At 36.1% G+C, this 23,771-nt stretch overlaps 1 protein-coding gene across 2 annotated transcripts in view; it reads right to left on the bottom strand.

Annotated features, from left to right (window-relative positions):
- TMPRSS2 (transmembrane serine protease 2) overlaps window positions 1-23,532 on the bottom strand; it is a 115,143-nt gene extending 91,611 nt beyond the window's left edge. The window contains exon 1 of one of the 2 annotated variants that reach the window (XM_053705906.1): window positions 23,420-23,532. The gene's annotated coding sequence lies outside the window, so the exon portion shown is untranslated. Of the gene's footprint in view, window positions 1-23,356 lie in introns of both variants that reach the window. The other variant, XM_053705907.1, reaches the window with a different exon arrangement.
- Between the last annotated feature and the right edge of the window lie 239 nt (window positions 23,533-23,771).

Below are 23,771 nucleotides of genomic sequence, written 5' to 3'. Positions count from 1 at the left end.
CAGCAGTTCTCTATAAAAACACTGTACAATACAGCACAATCTGTAGGTGACCGACTAGACATGAGGGTCTGTACGATCACACAATGCCCCCCTCACCAACGCTCTACCTTAGACCGCACTCTTGATTCTACCATGTATATTTTTCATAAATAGGCAGTAATTTTACCCTTTGACTACCAGTAACACACAAATCAATTATACCTCTTTGATTGCCAGTAACACAAATAAATAGTAGAGATTTGTCTCGCTTGACTGTCCTTCACTTTTTTTTCTGCTCCATATTTGTAATGCATTGAGAACCAGGCAGCATTATACATTTAACACTCATGGACTTTAAAAAACTGGACATTTAAGTGTCAAGTCTTTTTTTGAAAATTTTACTGAACAGCCTGCTAAACTATTGCACTCTTGAATAATGGATTCTGGTGTGTAGATGTGTGGGCGGAGTTATGGAATTAGGTGGGCGTGGTCAATACAATCATTACTTGATCATTGTTCTGCTACAAAAACTAGCAGTGACACCAAACTGTAGCTTTTTACATCTAATGCTAACTCTGGTCCCATCAATCTGCTAGAAGAGCACAAATGAATACACAATATTATATAAAAATCTGGTTAAATACACAAACACACACAAAATAAATAGTTTTTTTTCACAAGCTTTTCAATGAGGATTTTGCAGGGGTATTCAAAAGCCCCAAAAGAAGCAAAGTATACGTGGCTAAAATAAAATGAATGTAATAACACTTAGGGGGCGATTTATCCAGCTGAGGCGGACAGGGGCGCATATATGAGCCCTTGTCCTCCGCAGCTCGGTTTGAATTCTCCTTAAAGAATTCAGCATTGCACACGCTATTTGTGCTCGCATGCAATCCGCCCCCTGCCCAGCCAATCATGCTCGAGCAGGAGCTGTCAGTCTCCCCAGTCGGAAAAGACCGGGAAGATTGAATTCCGTCAAACAAGAGGTGGCGAAGAGGTTAGCAAAGCAGCGGTCTAATTACTGCTGCTTGTTTAATACGGTGTGCAGGTTCGAACCGTTCTTGTATGAGAACCTGCAGCCGTCGGGGCTCAAAGGCTGGAAAAAGCCTTTGATAAATCGACCCCTTACTATGATTTTTAAATAAGAAGTCGATTTTTCTTTTCCTGGCACATTTAAAAATGTACATAAATTTGCTGGCCCCCCTGTATCATGTGACAGCCACCAGCAAATAACAGACTCCTATATGTTTATACTGTAAACTCCTACACATGCTCAGTTGCTGAGATTGTGCATGTGAAAAGACTGTGCACATTTAGATATTAGAAGTGAATTGGAAAGAACAATTGACTGCTCTATTTGAATGCTGAAAGCTTCATTTTGAGTTTAGCATCCCTTTAATATGGTTGATAACTGCTTGATGAAAACATTTTTAAAGACCCTTTTCTTTTTTATTTAAAGAATATTTAAAGGGATATATAAACAAATGTATCTTAAAAACCTGCACGCTCCAAAATGCACAAAATAAACTTTTACATTTTGTCTTGGAGTTTTTATTAGTCAAAATGTCCTTTGTGCATACGGCCAAATGCAGATTCAGGGGTTTGCAGGGGTTAAGCGCATAGCTATAAAATAAAATGCGCTAAAGCATTCTCTCATTTTCTGTCCCACTAACCATCTTTTACTTTCATATTTTCATACAAAATGATATATGTTTTTATTATATGTATAAATAAATAAATAAATGTGAGTACATTGGCCCTTTAACCCTTTGTCAGCCACAAGGGTAACAGTGCATTGTTGTGTAGTGTGTTGCCCCCTCTGGTTATAAAATGGTTAATAGTAAAAACATTTTTATTAACCATTGCTTCCCTGTATCTGCTCATTTACACACAAAACTACAACGTATAACTGTACAGTAAATAAATTAGTTTTAAACCGATTTGTTTTGTAACCTGAAGAACCTGAAATACTTTTCAACTCACCAGTGAGCAAACATGCAGAATGCTGCCTCTATCAAACAGAGAAAGTCAAACTGATTACAGATATATATCAAAGAAATAAACTGCTAGACTTAAAAACAGTTACACACTTTCAAGCTTTTTTTGGCTACAATTTGTGTCAATACGCTTCAAGCCATCTTTCTATTTTTATATTTATTTAAAAAAAGGCAAAAGAATATGGGCCAAATTATGAGTGAAGCGCAAACGTTTGCACGAGCGATAAGGGGTTTATAGCGGGTATTTGTGCTCATTGGGCTTAGTTACCACTAGTTGAAAGAAAATGCATTCGCTTGAGCACGCACTAAAATGATTACGCGTCCTCAGAGCCCGGGTTAACTGTTTCGCGAAACGAAAAAGTGTTACAAAACACATTGAAAATACATTACAAATTACAGTTCCACTCATAATAACACTATCCAAAAAAAGATTATTGAAAAAAAATATTGCACAAAAAAGTTATAAGTGCTCAAAGGTAGGAGGTCACAGGTATTGGGAAAAAAGGCAGCCAAAACATAAAGAAATGCTTGTAGCTTTGTAGTTTGTATTTTTATATTTATTCAGATTTGATATAAATGATATGTTTGAAAAAAAAGTGAAATTGCTCCTTTTTATGCTTCAGTTATATGGTATTGCTGTTGCATGGTGCATGGTGTTGACATTAAAAGGACAGTGTGTTGTAAAATTGGTTCCCCTTAAAGGGTCAGTCTACACCAGAATTTTTATTGTTTTAAAAGATAGATAATCCCTTCATTACCCATTCCCTAGGTTTATATAACCATCACAGTTATATTAATACACTTTTTACCTCTTTGAATAACCTTGTATCTAAGCATCTGCAACTGCCCCCTTATTTCAGTTCTTTTAACACACATTTTAGCCAATCAGTGCTGACTCCTAGGTAACTCCACGTGCAAGATCACAGTGTTATCAATATGACACACATAAACTAACACCCTTAGTGGTGAAAAACTGTCAAAATGCATTCAGAGATAAGAGGCGGCCTTCAAGGTCTAAGAAATTAGCATATGAACCTCTCAGGTTTAGCTTTTAACTAAGAATACCAAGGAAAACAAAGCAAAATTGGTGATAAAAGTAAATTGGAAAGTTGTTTAAAATGACATGCCCTATCCAAAGTTTATTTTGGACTAGACTGTCCCTTTAATGTGTTTACAATGACTTGTTATACTAGCTGCAAGGTTTAAAATGTGGAAATTGCTCGCTTTAGTATACTGTACTTTTGAATATGAAATAACTGGCCCTGCTGATTAAAACCACAATCTAATGAAAACAGACCTCATTAAGTCATCTCCCTCTATTTACACAAAATCCCCTTTTCTCTGAATACGCAGTGAAACCAACCCTTAGGGCCAATTTCAGACGTGGCTTTTTTTTCTTGCCGACCCTCGCAGGGGCTGCCCTGGTGGAATTGTCATAAAAGAGGGGCACTCCGTGAGAGTGGAAACAAGTCCCCTATTGAAAGTAATGGAGCTCGCCGGAAAGGAAAATCACACTGTGGTGCAAAGTGAGCAGTAAGGGGACTGGGGACGCACTTTCAAAATTAAATCCTGCAGCCAATTTAAATCACATTATGCTGCATTCTGTCTATAGCATCTTAAAATCACCTATATGTCCATATGCATTTGTTTGTCTATTAGGGTTATAATTATTTCGATAAAAGCTCGCCATCTTTTTAGTTGGCGAGAAAAAACTGTGAGATCTGTAGTGGGAAAATCTTTACAGAATTGCGCTGGGATTACAGAGACAATTTCATATACACCCAAAGAACACCAATGTTCAGACCATTTTACTAATGTTTTTGTTTGCACATCCAGTGTACTAAAATTACAATTTACGCTGTGCATAGTTAATACGATTTATTCCTGTGTAATTTACATACAAATTTTACGTTTTTAATAAAAATATGATTTTTGGTGAACATTTTAATTACAATATTTGATGCACCTTAACTATAAAAAAATGATCCTGCAAAAAAAATAAAAAAAAATGTTCCTGCTTATTTTTGTGTGAATGCTTCAATTATTCATTTTGTATGATGTTTAACCCTTTAACGACCAAGGACGTATGCCATACGTCCTCAAAAAAAATACAGTTAATGACCGAGGATGTATGGCGTACGTCCTTGGTCTGGAAAGCAGCTGGAAGCGATCCTGCTTGCTTCCAGCCGCTTTCCGGTTATTGCAGTGATGCCTCGATATCGAGGCATCCTGCAATAACCCCCCTTGGCCATCCGATGCAGAGAGAGCCACTCTGTGGCCCTCCCTGCACCGGACATCGATGGCCGGTATCGTTGGTGGGTGGGAGCTTATGTGGGAGGCGGGTGGGCGGCCATCGATGGGCCATGTGACGTCGAGGGGGGGCGGGATCATGGGCGGGATCGCTGGAGGGCGCGCAAGGACGTGTGCACGAGCACGGGGGGAGCGGGCACGTGCACGGGGTGGATGCGGGTGGGAACGGCTACACTACAGAAAACTCTTGCAAATAAAAGTTGGGTAAAAATGATTTTTTTAAAAATCGAAGTGATCTGGAAGGTGGAGGGGGGTTGTTCTTTGGTGGGGAAGCTACACTACAGGAAAAAAAAAGAAAAATAATAAAAAAGCATTGTTTTGCAGAAACTGGGTACTGGCAGACAGCTGCCAGTACCCAAGATGGCTCCCAGTAAGGTAGAGGGGGAGAGTTAGAGAGCTGTTTGGGGGGGATCAGGGAGGTTGGGGGCTAAGGGGGGAATCCTACACATCAGCATATGTAAATATGCTAAAATATATATATATATATTAAATACCTTTTATTTTAGTACTGGCAGTACTTAAGATGGCGGAGACAATTGTGGGATGGGGGAGGGAAGAGCACTGTTTGGGAGGGATCAGGGGGTCTGATGTGTCAGGTGGGAGGCTGATCTCTACACTAAAGCTAAAATTAACCCTGCAAGCTCCCTACAAGCTACCTAATTAACCCCTTCACTGCTAGACATAATACACGTGTGATGAGCAGCAGCATTTCGTGGCCTTCTAATTACCAAAAAGCAATGCCAAAGCCATATAAGTCTGCTATTTCTGAACAAAGGGGATCCCAGAGAAGCATTTACAACCATTTGTGCCATTATTGCACAAGCTGTTTGTAAATAATTTCAGTGAGAAAACTAAAGTTTGTGAAAAAGTGAACGATTTTTTTTTATTTGATCGCATTTGGCGGGGAAATGGTGGCATGAAATATACCAAAATGGGCCTAGATCAATACTTTGGGTTGTCTACTACACTACACTAAAGCTAAACTTAACCCTACAAGCTCCCTAATTAACCCCTTCACTGCTGGGCATAATACACGTGTTGTGCGCAGTGGCATTTAGCGACCTTCTAATTACCAAAAAGCAATACCAAAGCCATATATGTCTGCTATTTATGAACAAAGGGGATCCCAGAGAAGCTTTTACAACCATTTGTGCAATAATTGCACAGCCTGTTTGTAAATAATTTCAATTAGAAACCTAAAATTGTGAAAAAGTGAACGTTTTTTTTTTATTTGATCGCATTTGGCGGTGAAATGGTGGCATGAAATATACCAAGATGGGCCTAGATCAATTCTTGGGGTTGTCTACTACAGTGATTTTTAACCTTTTTTTTGCCATGGCACACTTTTTTACATTAAAAAATCCTGTGGCACGCCACCATCCCAAAATTTAAAAAAAATCACACATTGTAGTCTAATACAGCATATATATATACACATACACACAAACACACACATACTGTAGGTATTGTGCTGTTATGCCATGCCTCCTACAAACTACCCCTGCACTGGGAGTAAAAAACAAGCAAAGTTTAAAAAATATGTCACACTGTTGTCAGTCTGCCGTGGCACACCTGAGGATCTCTCACGGCACACTAGTGTGCCACGGCACACTGGTTGAAAAACACTGGTCTACTATACTAAACTAAAGCTAAACTTAACCCTAGAAACTCCCTACATGCTTCCTAATTAACCCCTCCACTGCTGGGCATAATACACGTGTGGTGCGCTGTGGCATTTAGCGGCCTTCTAATTAAAAAAAAAAATGCCAAAGCCATATATGTCTGCTATTTATGAACAAAGGGGATCCCAGAGAAGCATTTACAACCATTTGTGCCACAATTGCACAAGTTGTTTGCAAATAATTTCAGTGAGAAACCTAAAGTTTGTGAAAAAAATTGTGAAAAAGTGAACAATTCTTTTTATTTGATCTCATTTGGCGGTGAAATGGTGGCATGAAATATACCAAAATGGGCCTAGATCAATACTTTGGGATGTCTTCTAAAAAAAAATATATACATGTCAATGGATATTCAGGGATTCCTGAAAGATATCAGTGTCCCAATGTAACTAGCGCTAATTTTGAAAAAAAGTGGTTTGTAAATAGAAAAGTGCTACTTGTATTTATGGCCCTATAACTTGCAAAAAAAGCAAAGAACATGTAAAAATCGGGTATTTCTAAACTCAGGACAAAATGTAGAAACTATTTAGCATGGGTGTTTTTTGGTGGTTGTAGATGTGTAGCAGATTTTGGGGGTCAAAGTTAGAAAAAGTGTGTTTTTTTCCATTTTTTCTTCATATTTTATATTTTTTTTTATAGTAAATTATAAGATATGATGAAAATAATGGTATCTTTAGAAAGTCCATTTAATGGCGAGAAAAACGGTATATAATATGTGTGGGTACAGTAAACGAGTAAGAGGAAAATTACAGCTAAACACAAACACCTCAAAAATGTAAAAATAGCCTTGGTCCCAAACGGACAGAAAATGGAAAAGTGTTGTGGTCATTAAAGGGTTAAAGAGACAGTAAAGGTTCAGAATAATGTTATATAATTCTGCACACATTAAACATTATTTAAGCGGTAACTTCAAAAATTAAAAGTATTTTCAGATTTTGCAGTGTCACATTGGACTCCGCTCCAGGATCTTGGAGCTCGCTCCCGCTACTAGACCTGAGTGGGAGCGAGCTACATTTATTCCAATGCTAGCCAGGAAGCCCGCAAAGTGCTTTGGATATCCAAGACCTGCTCAGTAGATCCTGGAGCGGAGTCCAACGTTACACTGCAGAATCTGAAAATTTTTGAAGTTACCGCTAAAATAATGATATATAATTCTGCACTGTGTGCAGAATTATATAACATTATTCTACACCTTTACTGTCTCTTTAACATACAAATTTTATTGTGCCCTTTTCATATAAAAATGCTGTATACGCCCCTTAGTGAGACACCCTGTTTTCAGGGTAAAAGGGGGCTTTAGATAATTCCACCAGGTAAATAGAAGTAATGGTGAGCTTTCTTTAGTAATCTCTCTAGACCAGAGACCTTTACATCATCGGGCCATTAGAGAGAACAAGGAAAAATTTACATTTTAGTACTTCTTTGTCCCACCACTTACTGGCAGTGTAAGTTCTTCTAAACTGTGTTGATTACATAGCTTTTTTTAAAGTTGATATTTAAGAATTTAAATATTCAGTATAAGTGGGATAAAATAAGGCAAACTTTGCTATTTCAAATGGCAAAATAAAAGTAAAGGATCTGTTTGTAAGTAATTTAATACATTCAAGTAAAATGTATAATTGGGAACACATTAAAGGAGAGACAAAACACAATATACTGTCCCTTTAGCCCTTTCCTGCCGGGGTTAAAGTAACTACATCGAAACAACTGTTCCGATGTAGACAAATTGAAATCACGCGATCGTGCACATGATCGCAAGATTTCAATTATTGGATCAGGTCTGGGGGGTGTCCCTATAACCCTAGGAACGCCCTCCAGACCGCGATCAAATCTGAGAAGCACAGTAGGCTTCAGGACAGCTGTTAGCTATGACGTTCTATTCTGTCATGACGGCTTTAAAGCCCAGTGACGGAATACAACGGCATAACGGCGATAAAAGGTTAAGAATCAGTCCAACAAAAGGCATGTAGATATTTAAAAACAAACAAAATATCACATTCAGTATAAGTACACAAAAATATATACTAGAATCAAAAGACAAAAATAGTACTGAACTTAACACTGTGCTGCAAAAGTGCGCTCAACTGAGTAATACCAGCGCACGCAAATGTGCACTGCTATTACAAGTGAGGTGCAATGCAAACGCATTTCACATAGAACGCTATATAAAGGCACTTTTCAGTGCTGTCTTTTTTTTTCTAACACCACTCACTGCTTTGTGCAGTTACTTTATTAAAAAATAAAGATGCTACCATTTTTATTTTTAATAAAGATTACTATGTTAACATTTGGGGCGAATTTGGGGGACTTTTAGAAAATTAACCAGAGATCTGATCTCTGGTTAATTTTTTGAGCTCTAATTGCTACTTGTAAAGGCTGGGTATTTGCCCATTTGCGGGCACACAATAAATTCTCGCTCCACGTTTAATCTGTCCCATAATGAGGAACGTTGCTGTCGAAAAAGAAACTCAAATGAAATAAAATAAGCACATGTAGTAAAGTGCTGTGTGAGCTAGATAAACTCCAAAATACGACAGGACCTTACTCACGTGTTAGAGAGCTAAAACTGAGCTCTCAGTCAAATAAGCGTTGTGTGAAGCACCTCTCTCTGACAAGGCAACCAGGACAACCACTGGATCTTCAGGTTAACAATTTATTATTAAACACTATAAAAATAAATGGGATACTGGACATATACAGAACACCTGCAGGGCAGGTAAGTCCACAAAAAAACACAGGTCTATGACTGCAAATTGTTTATCGTCACTTAGCGCTTACAGCAGATCTTGGAGCTGGTACCGTGGGAACCACCTTTAGCAGTTTCACTGTATAACAAATAAAATGTCCTGATAAGTATCAGTCTTTCAACTGCAACGTACGATCTCTTCGGCTTTTGCAAGGAATCTCATGTTACACCCCTGTTTGTTTGTGGCTGCGCTGATAAGATTGCGCATTTATAAACTATTTGGTTATCAGGTAACATATCTGGAAACATTTTTACTTAAATAAAAAGTGAATAATAGTCTCATGACGGTGACTGTTATTTATTAAGCACAATTTGGTTGAAAGTCATAAGTGAAACTACAGGGTGTGTCTGGTACGCACTGGTGCCCTGCAGCTGCCAGCTGAGCTGTATATACACTATTATATTATATTATTATACTATTATATTGTTTTATACCACTACAGTTCTATTTATATAACATTTATTGTTCTTTATTTTAATATAGGTGTGCATAGTTTCCCGATGACTTACATAAAACATAGTTAAAGGGACCTTAAACTTAAAAACGAATTCCGCATAAAGGGTCCGATTATGAGTGGAGCGCTAACAGTTACAAGCAATTCGCACGCTGGTTTCTTTGCTCATATTACAAGTTGAAAGTAAATGCGATCGCTTGACTGAAATTGAAGTTAATACTCATCGGGATAGTGCGTCCTCAGAGCTCTGGTTAACTGTGTTATAAAACACATCATAATAACAGCCTCTGATGAAAATTATTTTAAAAGAATATTGCACAAAAAAGTTATAAGGGCTCAAAGATATGATAAGATATATATGTGTGTGTGTGTGTGTACAGATGTATTTATAAGTGTATGTATCTATTTACAGGCATATCTATATCTATCTATATACATATATATATATATATATATATATATATATATATACACACACACATATATATATATGTGTGTGTGTTATAGTGTATATGTACTGTAAATAATTCACATTCCAATGTTCTGCACATATCAGAATAGGATCTATGTATTTCTAAATATATATTCCCATATATATATCTATATAAAATCATGTATATATATATATATATAGAGAGAGAGAGAGAGAGAGAGAGAGAGAGAGAGAGAGAGAGAGAGAGAGAGAGAGAGAGAGAGAGAAAGAGATAGCTAGATTGTACCAAAAATACCATCAGACATATGTAGAAATATGTATTCATGAATAAATAGATCATATTCTGCTATGATGTGAAGTGCATTGTGAAATATTCATATTTTCATGTCGGGTTAGCGCATTTGAGAATATGCAATCAGGTTTTGCTATATGGGGATTACATTAATGCACATATCCTAAGTTCGGCTTTTTGCACGTATTGGGTTTATGCTCGTGGGAAAACAGTTCTTCTTATGAAAATGCAACACACTAAAATCTGTACAATTCCAGATCTTAGTGGAATAAATCCAGCTGAAAGCTGTGAGCGGCCATCTTCTTCCTCAGTAAGCAGCTAATGAAACTGCCGAATGCACTTGCCTAATGCTGATAATGCCCCTGTTTAAATCCTTAAAAAGACAATCACACATATCTCTGTGGTGCTGGTGCTGCACACATCACAAATTACTACAGTCTATTAAAAGGGATAAATCAATGTGCAGGACTTTCAACCTGGGATATAATCACAAAACCCCTGAAATTGGCATTTTTTTGTGCTTAATGGGACATGAAATAAACAATTTTTCTTTTCATGAGTCAAATGCAATTTTAAACAACTTTCTAATTTATTTCTATTATCAAATTGACTTTACTATTTTGCTATCCTGTTTTAAAGGAGCAGGCATTACACTACTAGGAGCTAGCTGGTGAGCAAATGGCAAGAGATATATATGTGCAGCCACCAATCAGCATTTAGCTCCCAGTAGTTGTCCTGTCATCCAGTTACCATTAATACAGTAGTATCACCTATTCAGAATAATACATTTCCTGCTGGTTGAAATCTTGCTTAAAGCCTTGGGGACCCATTTATCACAAACAGAACCTGTCCGCACACCTTTGGGGGGACCTCCTAAACCACACTGGCTGCCAGAATTTAAGATCTCTCATGCAACCCCATCCTCCTGCTCTCACTCAACCAATTGCATGAGAGCAAGGCTTGTCAGTCATCCTATAGAAGTTGTCTTCTTATAGGTACTCAAAATTTGTCTTGCCTTTAATGTGTTTCTAATGTTCTATTTTACCCTCTGGGGTGTATTGAATTGTTTACAAATATATACATTACCTTTATTTTGTTATATGAAATAGTTGATTGTGTCTGTTTTATCCTTATCTATACTGAATATTTCAATACTTAAGTATTGCCTATAAACAAGCTGTGTAAACACAGCCAAGAGAAGAAATTACTCTCCAAGTGGGGTGTGTGAGAGATAATGTTCTAAAATATTAATTTGTAATTGTTCTAAGTATTGTATATAGACAGAGATAAGGAACGGAAGGATTTAAGTGATAAGATAAGGAAGTCTTATCTCTCTACATGCTTAGCCTATTTGTATGGGTTGTGGTTTCAAAGAGCAAATCTGGCTATCTAATTCACAAAAATAAGCAAAAAGGATCAATTTCTCATATTTTATACTCTGCAGCTGGTATAACTAGTAGGAACGCAGTTTTACCGTACACTATCCCAGTGATGTGCAGTCACAGGAGGCAGGTGAGGCAGCGCCTCCCCTGGCCAATCTATGTAATTACAGGCAGCATTTATTTAAAATAAAAAAATAAAAAAAATATTATTATTTTTTTCATATTTTTTTTTTTATAAAATAAGGTGACCCCCCCTACCCCCCCACCCCTCCACCAAAATCATGATTCTGTGTAAATTTTATTAAAACCGACTCACTGTTTATACATCAATACATTCATATTGCGCAAGACAAGGACAGCCGGCTGTCCTTGCATTGCGCAATATGAATGCATTGACTACTGTGGAAGTGTATGGGACGCTGAGAGACTGCCACCAGAGGAGAAAAGGTGCTAATGCAGTGCTCTCCAATGCGCCCCATACGCTTCCACAGAAGGCTAGCCTCCGTCCTGGCCGCCTCTCACTACTAGTCTGACTCTCAGCCAATCAGATTCAGAATTCAGAACTCGTCTGAATCTGACTGGGGCTGGCTGTCTCTGAGTGCCGGGCGGGAATAAAATAGATCCTTCTGCGTGCGGTCACGTGTCTCAGAGCAGCTCAACGCAGACTAGAATCAGACGTGGAGGTACTGAACAACGACCGTTATTAACAGTCAGTCAGCATTGATTGCAACCGGAGACTACTTCAACTTGTTGTTGTTATCTATATTTGGCGGCGGCGCATCTTTTTAGGTAGGTCAGTGGTGGCGGGGTTCAGGTTGACTATAGTGACTCCTGAGCCTGCTGGGGCCCTGGGCCAATCTTTTATTTTAGGCGGCAGTGCGGCACTAAGTTCGATGTGATATAATAATTGTGATTAGATTGATAGGTAGGTGTCACTCAGACTGTCAGTGGCGGTGGCGGGCCTCAGCCTTTTATAGTGACTCCTGAGCCTGCTGGGGCCCTGGGCCAATCTTTTATTTTAGGCGGCAGTGCGGCTAAGTTGAAGTTAGATAACGTGAGATGAAGTTGAACTTATACATTTATTACAACGAACTTGCAGCCTCGCTGCCAAAATAGTCAAGTTCGTTGTAATAAATGTATATCAAATTGACAAGTTCAACTCAAGTTATCTAACTTCAACTTAGTGCCGCCTAAAAGAAAAGAAAAGATGGCCCAGGGCCCCAGCAGGCTCAGTCACATGACAAGGAAGTTGGTTTCTTATTCAAGCTGTTTCTTATTCGTGAAATTCTGTTTCTTATTCATGGAAGTTGGTTTCTTATTCAATTTTTTTTAAAATAAAAAAATAGGTTTTATTAAAATAATAATATGATTCATATAAATGTAGTTACACAGAGGTGGAATCTCTTTATATAACATATATACAAACTTTAAAAAAGGGCATACGTTGGCACCACTACAAATATTACTATTTTGAATAAATAACATATATTTTCAAAGGGTTAATAACCATTGGGCCACTGATTTCACTATGAATATATACAGGGTAGATCCCCCTCCATGCCATGCAATTGTTTTTAGCCTGGCCCAATGGTGTTTTTGATACATAAATTGATGCCAACCCTGGCATAGGTGCTCTAAGTCTCATTTTTGAATAAGTAACATATATTTTCAAAGGGTTAATAACCATTGGGCCACTGATTTCACTATTAATATATACAGGGTAGATCCCCCTCCATGCCATGCAATTGTTTTTAGCCTGGCCCAATGGTGTTTTGGGCACAGAAATTGATGCCAACCCTGGCATAGGTGACATAATTCTCAATTTTGAATAAGTAACAGATATTTTCAAAGGGTTAATAACCATTGGGCCACTGATTTCACTATGAATATCTACAGGGTAGATCCCCCTCCATGCCATGCTATTGTTTTTAGCCTGGCCCAATGGTTATTAACCCTTTGAAAATATCTGTTACTTATTCAAAAATGAGAATTATGTCACCTATGCCAGGGTTGGCATCAATTTCTGTGCCAAAACACCATTGTGCCAGGCTAAAAACAATTGCATGGCATGGAAGAGGATCTGCCCTGTATATATTCAAAGTGAAATCAGTGGCCCAATGGTTATTAACCCTTTGAAAATATCTGTTACTTATTCAAAAATGAGAATTATGTCACCTATGCCAGTGTTGGCATCAATTTCTGTGCCAAAAACACCATTGGGCCCGGCTAAAAACAATTGCATGACATGGAGGGGGATCTACCCTGTATAAATTCATAGTGAAATCAGTGGCCCAATGGTTATTAACCCTTTGAAAATATCTGTTACTTATTCAAAAATGAGAATTATGTCACCTATGCCAGTGTTGGCATCAATTTATGTGCCAAAAACACCATTGGGCCAGGCTAAAAACAATTGCATGACATGGAGGGGGATCTACCCTGTATAAATTCATAGTGAAATCAGTGGCCCAATGGTTATTAACCCTTTGAAAATATCTGTTACTTATTCAAAAATGAGAATAAGGATATCTGATTTCCTTCATTCTTTTGATATCCTTTGTTGAAAAGCATATCTAAATATGCTCAGTAGCTATTGAGCATATTTAGATATGATTTTCAACAAAGGATATCTGGTTTTCTTCATTCTTTTATATCCTTTTAAAAGCATATCTAAATATGCTCTGTAGCTACTGAGCATATTTAGATATGAATTTCAACAAAGGATATCTGATTTTCTTCATTCTTTTGATATACTTTGTTGAAAAGCATATCTAAATATGCTCAGTAGCTATTGAGCATATTTAGATATGAATTTCAACAAAGGATATCTGATTTCCTTCATTCTTTTGATATCCTTTGTTGAAAAACGTATCTAAATATGCTCATTAGCTACTGAGCATATTTAGATATGCTTTTCAACAAAGGATATCAAAAGAATGAAGGAAATCAGATATCCTTTGTTGAAATTCATATCTAAATATGCTCAATAGCTTCTAAGCATATTTAGATATGCTTTTCAACAAAGGATATCAAAAGAATGAAGAAAATCAGATATCCTTTGTTAAAAATCATATCTAAATATGCTCAGTAGATACTGAATGGTGGCTGCATATAGATATTGGCTCGCCCATGTGCCATTGCTATTTCTTCAACAAAGGACATCTAAAGAATGAAGGCGTATCCGATTCCTAGACACTGCCTCACCAGCCTCTGAAGTCACCGCACATCACTGCACTATCCCATGAGTTTGCCTGCACCAAAACAGCCCACCAAGCTGAGGTGTCATACAGTGAATTTGATTTGAAGAATCATTACCAATCAATCAATCTTTGCAAATCTCTGTTCAGTTATAAAGTTGTGTTCAGTTACAAAGTACAGGTACACAATTGCACTTAAACTTTGATTCATAGTCACTTCAACATGTAAAAGAACATAATAAATAAATAACAAAAACAATAAACACAGCATTATGACTCAACTGGAACTTACAGAATACTGACAATAACCAACCAGTGCTACCATTATGATTTTGTAGCTTTAAGTTAATGAGTAACCCTGGTTTTATACAACATAATTATAATCATATAGCTAATAGCTGTATAAGATAAGGTTAATTAGTGATATGTGAGTAGAAAAGAGTTTCCATTTCATAATATTCCTTTGTGTTGTGACCGTCTCGTTTTAAATAAACATCCTGTAGATGTGGTTAGACGTGATCTTGCAGCTAAGCTAAAGGGTTAATAAGTAGAATTGTGCCTTGTCACTATCTTCAACATGACGCAGGCTATAAACCTTATTTAATGTACCAGTAATTTAAACCAAACAAAATATAAAGACACTTCAGTGCTCACTTGTCTGGAAACAATGTCACTTAAGCAAATTTATTTGTAATGCAAATCCATTACACAGTTTACAGGTGAATAAACATGAATGAATGAAGTGGACAATACTTTATTCTAAAAAACAAAATCACATTAAAAAGTGCCATAGTGAACTACAGTCAGTTGCATTCAATGTATTATATACTAATATTCTGTTATTATTTTCTAAAGTTATATCCAAGGGCAAACCATTGTGTTCAACGAGGATCACAGATGATGCTTTGTAAATTCCTATAATTAGCTATTAATTAGGATACCACTTTCATGGTTGCCTAGGTGAAGGTTGCATGGAGACCTGGATAGTGAGCTTATTTTAAAGACATGTCTGCTATAAAGGTGCTCATTGTCTCCTAGGAATTATATTATTTTGAAATTATCTGGCAGTTAGTATTAGTCTGACTATGCTTCTTGTAGCTTAATTATGTCAAGGAAAAATAAATAAACGCATAAGTAAAATCAAATATTGGCACAGTTGCTACTGAACTTTGTTAAATCCTGTGATAAACCAGGTATAGGTCGTTGGACATTTGCAGTTAAAATCATGCACTTCTTTTTTTTTGTTTGTGATTTACCCACACAAGTTATATGTTTACTCTGAGCTCTCAGAAGATATTTCCTGATATAGTAAAAACGATATGACTGAGACAAAATGTAATGTTTAATGGAATTTATCAAGAAAATAGACCAACCAGAATTGGTAAAAAAAAAGACAAGTTTTAGTTCATATATTTATCTTTTGTTTAAAAGGACATTAAAATCAAAATTATATTTTGACTTTAATGTCCTTGTCTGTGTGTGTACATGTATGTGTTGTCTGTGTGTGTACATGTATGTGAGTGTGCATGTGTCTGTGTACTTGTGTGTGTGTATTTGCATGTGTGTGCATGGACAATGCATGTGTGTGTATGGACTATGCATGTGTATGTCCGTGTGCGTGTCTGTTTGTGTGTGTTTGTGCGTGTTTAAAAGGACATTAAAGTCAAAATTATATTTTTATGATTCAGATAGAGGATGTATATAAAACATAAATAATTCAATTTCAAAATGTGCATCTTTTTATATGCATTCTTTCTGAGGCACCAGCCAGCCCTACTGAGTATGTGCAAGAGTTTGCAGCATATAAGTATATTTATTATTATTATTATAATACAGCAACATATTCTTCAGCACTGTCCATGGGTACAATGGATGCAAGTAAAACTATGATACAATACACAGGCGTGTCAGGGTGATTTATCTCCCAATCTCTGAGGTGACAAAGAGGCTAAAGAAGCAGTTTCTGATTTTTAAAATTGTGCTACAGCACCACAAAGCCTCAAAAGCTGCTGTGAATGCAGCTTAATACATTTCCCCTGTGTCTAATATTCTTTAACAAATTTAACAAATGTGCCAAAACATTCATATCCCAATTTCCTCCTCTCATAAGGTATATATATATTTTTAAATTATTTTGCTCCACAGTTTAAAGCTCCACCATCTCTCATAACCCATCATATTTTGTACAGCCAATCAGATATCAGGACAGCTGTGAGATGTGTTTTGCATTTGGTGGATGGAGCAGCCAAACCACATAACATCTGTATGGCTATAATTCATTCTTGTAAGTTAAGCAACATGAAAAACAAACATTTTAGTTCATAATTCAGAGAGAGTGCACAATTTTATACAAGTTTCCAATTTACTTCTATTATCAAATGTGCTTCATCCTCTTGGTATCCTTTGTTGAAGAAGCAGCAATGTACTACTGGGAGCTAGCTGAACACATTGAGTGAGCTAATGACAAGAGGCATATATGTGCAGCCACTAATCAGCTAGCTCCCAGTAGTGCATTGCTTATCCTTAGCCTACCTAGGTATTCTTTTTAACTAACTATACCAAGAGAAAAAAGTAAATTTTATAACAGGAAATTGGAAATTTGTTCAAAATTGCATGTCTATCTGAATACTTAAAGTTTAATATTTACTCTTTACAATACATTTAAGTTTATTATATTGTTGTTTCCCCTAGTATTCCAGTAACATAACTTGACCCTAACTGAGAACATTGTGATCTGATCTCAAATTTCTTCTGACCACTGCAAGTTAATTGAGCTTGTCGTTTTATTGCAGAGTCTGTTGTACAAAAGTCAATCAGGTTTTTCTGGTAAATGACAGTAACCATGAAGGGTAAGGTTGTCTGTGTGTGTACATGAATGTGAGTGTGCATGTGTCTGTGTACTTGTGTGTGTGTATTTGCATGTGTGTGTATGGACAATGCATGTGTGTGTGTATTTGCATGTGTGTGCATGGAATATGCATGTGTATGTCCGTGTGCATGTTTGTTTGTGTGGGTTTGTGCGTGTGCGTGTGTGTTTTTCATGTATGTGTGCATGTCTGTGAGTGTGTGCATGCGTGTCGGTGTGTGTGCATGTGTGCGTGTCTGTTTGTGAGAGTTTGTGTGTGTGCATGTGTGTTTGCGTGTATGTATGCATGTGTCTGTATGCACGTGTCTTCGACTGTGTGTGTGCATGTTGTGAGTGTTGTTTGAGTGTGTTTGTGTCTGTGTTTGTGCATGTGTGTGTTTGCATGTATATATTCATGTGTCTGTATGCGCATGTCTGTCTGTGAATGCATGTCGGTGTGTGTTTGTGCACTTGTGCATGTGTCTGTGTATCCATCATAAATTGTCCTCTTTTTGCCTACATCAAACAGGAAACTTGAGTATATAAAATATTATAATTTATTTGTCCAAAAAAAAAACACATACGTGCATGATGCCATATAGTAAATAAAATACAAACACAAATTAAAAGGACATTAAACACTTTGAGATGGTAATATAAAATGATACATCATATATAAAAAAACTTTGCAATATAGTTTCAATATTTATTTTGTCCTCTTTTCCTATAAATCCATTGTGAAATTGTGACCTTTACAGTTACTGTTAGAATATATATATATATATATATATATATATATATATATATATATATATATATATATATCAGCTTTAAAGCTGCACAGGTTTCTCAGAGGTTTCCTTTGTTGTCTATATATCATCTTTTATCCCCACGCACCTGTACAACATATTGACTGATTTGACTGATTAATAAACTTTCTCCTAGACAGTGGATTTAAATTTGTTGTGGGTCATATAAGGGTTTAAAAATAGAATATAAACTTTTTGATAACTCAGAGACCACATTTGTGGCTTTTTAAATGATACTAGTTGCCCATCATTGGTCTGAGACTACCCATGCTTGTACCTATTTATATCAGCAGTAGAATCTCCCTGCACCACTGTCAGAGCACCCAGCAAATAGGGACTGAAATCCCCTTGAGATTCTGTGCTCAGCAAGTTAATGCAATTTAATCCATTTCTTTATTCATTACAAATTTGAGAATGTTGTCTGAAGCGAGATCCTATCACTGCCTTATTAAAACAAAATAAACATTTAGCCTCATCTGACCACTGTCACCACATTCTTTGCATACAAGGATACGGGTGGTTGGCACTGAAGGGAAGAAATAAAGTAGACTATAGAGTTCTGCTAAATACAATGTAATGCATCTATATGAGCATATCTGGCAGTTTTGCATAATGCTATACATCCCAAATTATTACTATAGCATTAGCTCCCCCAGATCTCAAAGGTGTAGTCAGTTACAATGAATTTGCAAGGAGACACTTTTTTACATTGGTATCTTTATTTGAAAAAGCAAGAATGTAAGATTAGGAGCCAGCCCATTTTAGGTTCAGCACTTGGGTAGCGCTTGCTGACTGGTGGCTACATTTAGGCACCATTCAACAAGAGCTACCCAGGTGCTGAATCAAAAATAGGCCAGCTCCTAAGCTTACATGTTTCGGCATGTATACAGGCCTATGTTAAGCCTAAAATGTAAGTAATCAAGCTGCCTATTGGAATTAAGTTGTTTCCGACGCTTGTATTTTGATTGGTTCCTGTATCTTTCAACCGGGAACCAATCAAAATACAAGCGATGGAAACTACAAATACGAGTGATGGAAGTGCCACTTTTGGTGGGTAAAAGCCACCTTGTTTTCGATTGTAAATCTCTTATTTTGTTTGTTTTATTTTTCCTTTGCAATTATAATCATTTTGTAGACTTTTTTTAATAATAATAATAATAATAATAATAATAATAATAATAATAATGGACTAAAGGTTTATTTTTTTATTGCAAAATATCACAAAAGAGCTATAATGCATTTGGGGGCTTTCTTCCTAATTATAATTGTATAAGGGGGTAGTAGAACCAGTCTTATACCAAATGATTAAGGATATGTAAGAAAGTCCAGTATGCAAATGGTATCTTAATGAGAATGACAGGGATAATGTCCCAAAGCCGCTTGGTTGTAGTGGGGATCTTCATCCAACTCACAGTAGAGAAGAATATATATTAGTGAAGACTGAAGGGACAATATGGCCAGACCACAATGGATTAATACTTTTCTGAGCTATCACTAATTACTCTTAGTTGTTGAGCAGACTGGTTTAAAGCCTCATGGCTCCCCAGGAAACTCAGGGCCCAAAAGTTAGGGTATAAATACAACATCAGTTCTAAAAAACACAGGACCCTGGTACAAACCGTATACACATGGTAGCTACACAGCATGCAAGTAACCAATCTTGAGTCGCCAGCCAGGGTAACAGCAAGCCTGCTAAACAACAATACATATCGTACAAAGTAAGGGAATGCCAAAAGAGACTAAGGTGAAACAATTAGTACATTTATTATCTACAATACATAACAGTAGGGTACCCTATTAAAACAATTCCTAAAACAAATTATGATACATATGGAAACAACAATAGTGAAAGTCCTAAGATAAAGGAGAGTGTTCCAATCTTATATATGTCCTGTAAAAGAAAATTGCAACTTCACCAATATTCCAGCCCTCTGTGAAATGTGTCCTTCGTCGTCATGGAATTCTATAAAATAAGTCCAAAAGTGTGTATCCCAAATTATTAAAAAAATGGAAAGACACATTTGGGATACACACTTTGGAACTTTTTTTTAAAGGATCCCATCACGACGAAGGACACATTTCACAGAAGGCTGGAATATTGGCGTAATTGCCATTTTCTTTTACAGGACATTTTATAAAATTGGAACATTTGCGTTTATCTTAGGACTTTTACTATTGTTTCCATATGTATCATAATTTGTTTTAGGAATTATTTTGATAGGGTACCCTACTGTTATGTATTGTAGAGAATAAATGTTACCTTTTAAATATATGTACTAATTGTTTAACTTTAGCCTCTTTTGGCGTTCCCTTACCTTGTACTATTGCTATTTGTTTTAAGTTTTTTAGGGAACGTTTTTGGGGAGTCTGTGAAAATACATGTGTAGGCACTGTATTACTCATTGTCATATAACAACACTACATAGTATGCTTAGAGAACCTTTCAGTGCAAAACACAAGTCCATTTCAGTCCTATAACATCCAACGTACGTTTCACTGGTATAATGTCAGCTTTTTCAAGGATCCTTTAAAAAGGGGCATTCAAATATGTTTTTAGATATACAGTCACTGTTTCAAAATGCCAGTATTCTAGTGCCCTTGCTGGTCAGTGGCACATTGCTAAAATATCCAGCACCAGCTAAACATTTGCACCCTGACTTCCTTCTTCCTAGAAAACATTACACAATATTTTGCCATCTATTAAACTTCAGTATCATTCCATTAAAAACAAGTATACTTGGGTAGAAACCGAAAAAAAAGCATTTTTGGATTCTGATGGGTAATATGTTTAAATCTCCAGCTTTGCAAAGAATTTGCACAAACAAAGAATTGTAAAAGCACTACACAAATATTATAGGAATTTGCAAGGAATTGTATATACAAAACGTTATATTAGGTGAAGCACCACAAAATATGGAGTAAAATATATTTTAGGTAATCAGTTCTATCTCCTGAAAATCCCTGGTAACAAGTTCTCCCTCTAAGGCCAGATTTTGTGAGCAGACCAGCAGTGAAACAGTTAATTAGTGAACCACACCCTGTAGTTAGCAAACACTACACAATGCAGACAACAAGGTATAGTAACCGTATTACCTGTTTCACTGCTGGGCCGCTCACAAAATCTGGCCTTAGAGGGAAAACTGGTCACAACATCAATTATGCACTGAATTTCAACAATCTACAAATTTAATTTGTTACTATCATTTTGTTACCCTACATGATTTAGTTAACTCACAAGACCAGAATATACCCCTTAAAGCGACACTCAAAATTAAACTTTAATGACTCAGATAGAGCAGGCAATTTTAAACTGCTTTCCAATTTACTTCCATTAACAAAATGTGTGTAGTCTTTTTATATTTACACTTTTTGAGTCACCAGCTCATACTGAGCATGTGCAAGAATTCACAGAATATGTATATGCATTTCTTATTGGCTGACGGCTGTCACATTATACAGGGGGAGTGGAAATAGATATAACTGAAATTAAAAATAAATACATAAATCTACTACTCATTTAAAGTTCAGGTTCAGTGCTTTTGCATTGTATTTTTATCATGCGCTTGTTAATTATGCAAATTGACTGTATTTACTGGTCCTTTAAAAAGCTTTCTGTATGTTTATGCTGTCTTCCTTTTTGTGACAAGGACGGTGGAATAGGTAAAAACAAAATGAGAGCAAAATGAATGGAAATGCAGGCAAAATAACATTTTAAATTGTGTGATGTATAACGCTAACTGTAATGTAATAACACAAAATCGTGACAATCATATTGTGCCTCTGACCCCACATGCAATGGTCCTCATTGTCTTGAACAGAAAAGGAAAGGTTTTTATCAGCAATTACAAAGCAGAAAACCTCTCTAGCCGGCACATACAGCTTTAATTCATCCATAAGATAAACAAATGCATTCTTCTTCTTTTATTATTATTATTATTATTATTATTATTAAAGGGACAAGAAACCCACATTTTTTCTTTCATGATTCAGATAGAGAATACAATATTAAACAATTTTCTAATTTATTTCTATTATCTAATTTGTTTCATTCTCTTGGTATTATTTGTTGAAGGAGCAGCAATGCACTAATGGTTTCTAACTAAACAAATGGGCGAGCCAATGACAATCAGTACATATATGCAGCCACCCATCAACAGCTAGAACCTAGGTTTTCAGTTGCTCCAGAGCTTACCTAGATAAACCTTTCAGCAAAGGATAACAACAGAAATAAACAAATTAAATGATAGAAGTAAAATGGAAAGTTGTTTAAAATGGTATGCTCTGTGTAAATTATGAAAGAAAACATTTGGGTTTCATGTCCCTTTAAGTAACAATACTATTATTGTGGCATTAACACACTATGGAAACATTTTTGGACATTCATAAATACAACCAAAAATATTAGGATCCACAAGTAAAAATATAAGGATCTAGGCCATCCTTACTGCCTCTAGGACAGGGGTGGAAAATATTTTAGAGAATGTAGCCAAATTGATTAAAATCTTGTAAACAAAAAACAAAAATAAATAACTACTCTCACTTTCCATGTTATTTTTTTATAGTTAAACGGACATTAAAAATCATTAAAAAAAAAATTTTTAAATCTATTAAATCTATAGATAATATATAGCATCGATTGAAAATAAAAAATGCAGCCAATAAAACCATAACTAGGATATTTGATTTATTACGGCCATATAAACAAAAAATAAAGCACATTTTATGTATAAATATAAAAATTATATTTGTCTATATAAGAAATTATTATTGTCTTCATTAGACATGCTTAATTAAAATCTCAAACTAAACTCCAATGTATAATTAACATGGTTATAGCTTCCATTTAATAAGTTATTGTAGATTATAAAAACTACAGCACAACCTATAATTTACAACAATATAAGTAATGTTATAAACAGAGGAAATTATATACAAAATACTGATCCCAAGGACGGATTTTAGATTTTCAATTGAATTACAAAGTGTTTCATCTGTTTCTGGGAGCCACGGGGTTAATAAAATGAAGAAAACAAAAACACAAAAACAAAAAACAAGAACATACACACTATATTACCAGTACAAAAGAAAAACTAAAAAAAAACCTAAAATTATAATAACTAATAAATGTGAGCAAATCACAAAATGGTATAACAGCAGCTAATCACACAATCTTAGCAACCATAAAGTGTATGTAAAGCAGTGAGTTTAACCTCATCTTTATAACACACTGACCTCTCATAGAATCACAATCAATATTAAAAAGTCTCCCATAATCAACAGAGCTCGTATCAATACCTTGATTGGGATGTTCTCTGTAAATCTTTCTGAGGTCTGGGTATTTCTCTGCTTGGGTGGTGCTGTGCACCATGGACTTCCAGTTAGTTATTGACACAGGTATAGGTTTCCTCTCCTCCCCCAGTACACAGGTCACACCTCTCTCTAAGGTGTACACAGATTCCTAGGCTTAACCTTTGCAGGACTGGATGGCACAACATGTGGAGGGATTGCAAAAGATATTCAGTTATTTGGCTCAGGTGACTGGATAGAATAAAAAAAACAAGCCTTAGGCTGGAATTGCTGCCGGCTGTCAGTGGTAAAGCACGCATGATGACAGTGTATGTGACAGGTTTTATAAAACATCTGAGTG

The sequence above is a fragment of the Bombina bombina genome, chromosome 3, assembly GCF_027579735.1.
Source record: "Bombina bombina isolate aBomBom1 chromosome 3, aBomBom1.pri, whole genome shotgun sequence".
Taxonomy (NCBI): Eukaryota; Metazoa; Chordata; class Amphibia; order Anura; family Bombinatoridae; genus Bombina; species Bombina bombina.
The sequence above is the reverse complement of the archived record's forward strand: the minus strand, read 5'-3'. Positions and strand labels throughout refer to the sequence as shown.